This window comes from Triticum urartu, chromosome 5A (genome assembly GCF_056163025.1).
Source record: "Triticum urartu cultivar PI428250 chromosome 5A, HENAU_Tu73, whole genome shotgun sequence".
Lineage (NCBI taxonomy): Eukaryota > Viridiplantae > Streptophyta > Magnoliopsida > Poales > Poaceae > Triticum > Triticum urartu.
The window spans coordinates 49,388,890-49,393,572 of record NC_141877.1 but is presented as its reverse complement, the minus strand read 5'-3'; the positions used below and the strand labels follow the sequence as shown (position 1 = coordinate 49,393,572).

Here is a 4,683-nt window from a genome sequence, read left to right as displayed (position 1 = left end):
AATGCTGAACATTACAATTACATTCTAAATATTGGTATTGGAGATCCAATGGAATATTTATATTTACATTTGAAATGTTGAGCAAACATATTTCTGCACAAGCATAAAGAGAATTATCAGTAACGTGCATCGATTCCTCTCTCAAGTAACTATGTTGTATTTTAAGAGCATTGAAGTAATTCTAGTACACTTGGTTAGCCTATAGTTGCTCCAGATGAGGCATTTGTTCACCTACAAAGAAGTTCAAATTCGTGTGGCCAAATCTTAACAACTGGAAAAATAAAGTATGGGCATATGATAGTACAGCTAAAGCATATCCAAAGAGGCATCAAGAATAGCATACATCGATATAATTCTTTATTTGCTAAGGAAGCAGTACCGTACAGAAACAAAACTAATTTATTTATTTATACTGGCATGATAACTTTTTTGAAAGGCTTATACCTATAGGTTGTACCTTGTCTAGAAATTCCCTCCTCAGATGATTTTATGTTTTGCATTCGTAACAAAGAAAAAATTCGAAGTTGAGTTGTACTTGCCATTCTTGGTTCTTCAAAAAAACTGAAATTGGAGAATAGACTCTTCATGTTTATCTGGATATTTTGTGTAGCCACTCCATTAAGATCGCCGATGAGCGGAAGCTGCAAGATCTCCTACAAAAGCGAGGCACGACAGTGAGGCAACATGTTCTTCAACAACTGGAAGAAAAGTTTTAAACTTTTAGTGTGTACGACATCCCATAGGGCTAGGGAAACAACCTGCAGTGCTACAATCCGATGATATCTTTTGGTTTTGTTTTGAGCATGCATGACAAAATGAATAGTGAAACTCTGGCCCTCCATCTACCGTAACCATCCATGTTTCATTGTTCTGTTGTAGGAAATTAGATAGCAAAATTTAACAATAATCCATAAGAGGAACCAATAAACGTGTATAGATGAGATGCAAACTAATGCAAGTATTCATTCGTCTGCAAACATAATTGCTGAAGGCATGGGAAAGATAATAATCGTAAAATTATAGAGGATAACCTCACGGTAAGTGGCAAGATAGTGTACCAGCAGGCGGCTGTAACTCCAATTTTCTCCGAGCATTATAACTTGTATTATGAGAGTAACATACATGAAGGGATCAAATAAATAGCATGGTGAGGCTAATTTGAGCGGTATAATCAGGGATTAAGGTAAGATGGTGCAAACTGGTATGTACTCCCATATTCGTGTTTCTATGGAAGTCATGTATCATGGTAACCCTGCAGTATTGCTTAATTTCAAGACATGAAATTATTCTAGAAATTGTTATTTTCCTGAAAACAGTGGACTGAAAATTTATTTAGTCAATAAATAGAACATGAGTTGAGGAGGGACTGTTGGTTATTCATATGGCTGCATGAATATTTCTTTTCTAAGTCTACAACACCGTGCATGAAGGTGAAATTTGGTGATCATCTGCATATTGTGAATGCCCTTGCGGATCTGTTGTTGACTCACATGGGTATGAAGAGAATAGGCGGATGACATTAGTGACAAAGATATCAATGGATATAAGATTTAAATGGGTGCAGTTGCGCATGTACTCAAAAGCAATACAGATGTCTGTTTCAACAGTGAGAGTAATAAGAATATACGACAATGAAGTACTAAGCTGTCATCAGGCCATGACTCATCTTCTTCGTACAAATAGTCGTGTTCATTTGTAGTTCTCACCTGAAAACTTTGAGGCAGCTCATAACATAATATGATGCTTTGTTGAAACTCTGACGTGTCGCTGCATGAAATGATAAGAGATTGAGGTTTAGTTAGTAGCATCCCCAAAAAAAGTTAGGAAACAGAATAGCATGGCAGAATTGATTCTTACAATCTGGACTTTCCAATATTCCTAAAAATCTGGTCCTTTTTCTTGGCCACCTGAAAATTAGCTCCACCCAAATGGAAGTTTCCAACTTGTATGATACGTGTGAACCCACTGTCATCTGCATTAACAAACTTGCATAAAAAAATCGAGATGTTCCTAATTAATTACATGCCAAAGCATGAAGAAATCAGGCTGCAGAAGTAAATTAGGTAAGTCGTAATCATACCCAAAATGATTCCTTTTCCTAATATCGCATCAAAAAGAAAGAAAGTAAATTAATGCCCAATCAGATTTTCTAATTCAAAAACAATCCTTTTTTCGGGACTTCTAACCAATCTGGGAGAAAACGTATATACTTCGTTGCTTCCGATTCTTGGATTACTCTATGGTGCAGCCGACGCAACTAACTCCTGGCGAGGCCATCACTGCTGAGAAGAGCACGGCGGGTAGAATCCTCTGGGATTGTGGCTTCATCGAGGATCTGGGATTCAGGGTGGCCGGCGATAGAAAGGCGGCCTAGCCCGCGCTCCTACCATAGAGATGTGGAGGAGAGGCCGAGTGGCGGGATGTGAGAGGAGGTACGGCGCAGACCAAATTCGGCCATGTCTTCCTCCATGATCTGCGTCGGCGGCAAGGGAACCACGAATCACGATTGGCCCGCATCCGAACTCCGAGAGCGAGCGTGGGGGATGGGGGGCATACTGGCGGACGTGCAGGCGGATTGCAGCAGATCGGTGGGGAGGGAGCAAACCTCCAGATTGACAGCGGAGCGAGACTGATCGATCTTGGATTTGTTAGGCAGACCAAGAAGACAGACCGGAGAGGCACCGGACGGCTTGGGAATAAGGGTGAAAGTGGAAGTGGAACGGGAAGAGGAAGGGGAGACCTGCGTGGAAGTGGAAGGGAAGACCTGCGAGAGCTGCTGAATCAGGGGAGAGCGAGAGAGGACGCGCGTGAGGTCAGATTGTGGTGGGTCCCTTAGGCCTTAGCAGTAACCGAACACCCATGTGGCAGGGTTGTTGTACTAGCTCGTTGGTCCTATATGTAAGTCACTGACAGGATGCTGATGTGGCAAGTATGTTGAGATGGATAGGCTGCATGTTAAAAGAAATAGGTTAGTGGGGATGAACTATTTACATATCATAGATTTTTCCCAACTCCCCTCATATTTACGGAAGCATACCCCTTTCAGTATAATTTGGCAGACAGAAAACCGCGTAAAAGTTCATAGGAGTTAGGGATCATTAAGCTTGTAACTCGCTTTTTAATGAGTAGTCAATTATTAATTTTACCTTTGTTAAATTTAACGAGCTTAACGAAGAAGCTAAATGGATTTCACGAGTAGCTCGTTAAGCCCATTAGCACAACACAACACATATTTTTTTATGCAACAACATTTTTGTAGTATGCAATCCATCTTTTCAATCTAATCAACTCAATCCAACCTATAAAGGACAAAAACCACACCTCTTCTTATAATTATAGCCACCATATTTTTTTGTAAGAATTAGACCCACACTCTCATGACATAGACCATAATACATAATAGTTTGTTAACGAAGCCTCGCGAGTGTTCACGGACTTGACGAGTTTAAAAGACGGTGCCAAGCATGATTTTTTGGCTCATTAAGCTTAACGAGCCAGGCAGCTTTTTAATCCACCCCTGCGCCCGAGAAACCCTCGTGCAACCCCTTGCAGGCCCGTGCCGCCCTGCTTGACCATGCCGACTCAAACCCGCGTCGCTCTGCCTCCCTCGTGGCCACCCTGCCGCGCCACACCTTGTCGTCGTTGCACCATCACACATACAAGCAATGTCGCAAGTGAGGTAATCTTCACACAACCCATGTAATACATAAGGGAAAGAGATACATAGTTGGCTTGCAATCGCCACTTCACACAATTACATGAATAAAGCATTACATCAACCAGTTACAATCAAGGCCCGACTACGGAGCGAAAATAAAAGAAGACTACACCAAAAGCGACAAGGTCCCCCGATCGACCCCAACTAAGCTCCACTACTGAACAACTAGAACGAAACAATACAAAGGACAAGATCTTCATCGAGCTCCTCCTTGAGCTTGGTTGCGTCATCTGAACGGACTCATCGGCACCTGCAAGCTGGTTTTGGAAGTAATCTGTGAGTCACGGGGACTCAGCAATCTCGCACCCTCGCGATCAAGACTATTTAAGCTTATAGGAAGGGTAAAAGGTATGAGGTGGAGTTGGAGCAAGCGACTAGCATATATGGTGGCTAAAACATACACAAATGAGAGCGAGAAGAGAAGGCAAAGCACGATTGTGAAACTATGATCAAGAGGTGATCCAAGAACAACCTACGTCAAGCATAACTCCAACACCGTGTTCACTTCCCGGACTCCGCCGGAAAAAGACCATCACGGTTACACACGCGGTTGATGCATTTTAATTAAGGTCAACTTCAGGTTTTCTACAACCGGACGTTAACAAATTCCCATCTGCCCATAACCGCGGGCACGGCTTTCAAAAGTTCAAATCCCTGCAGAGGTGTCCAACTTAGCCCATGACAAGCTCTCACGGTCAACGAAGGATATTCCTTCTAGCGGGAAGATCCGATCAGACTCGGAATCCCGGTTACAAGACATTTCGACAATGGTAAAACAAGTCCAGCAACACCGCCCGAATGTGCCGATAAATCCCGATAGGAGCTGCACATATCTCGTTCTCAGGGCACACTCAGATGAGACATCCTACGAGTAAAACCAAACCTCAAGTTGCCCCGAGGTGGCCCCACAGTCTGCTCGGTCGGACCAACACTCAGAGGAGCACTGGCCCGGGGGGGTTAAAATA

The 4,683-nt window shown here is 42.9% G+C and overlaps 1 long non-coding RNA gene across 1 annotated transcript; it reads right to left on the bottom strand.

The window, feature by feature from the left end:
* LOC147967938 (uncharacterized) lies at positions 1 to 2,818 on the bottom strand. The gene is made up of 4 exons (XR_015603211.1): positions 1,858 to 2,818; positions 1,707 to 1,767; positions 759 to 870; positions 1 to 653 (listed from the first exon to the last, which is right to left on the bottom strand). It is a non-coding gene; the product is annotated as an uncharacterized LOC147967938 (long non-coding RNA).
* Positions 2,819 to 4,683: the final 1,865 nt, after the last annotated feature.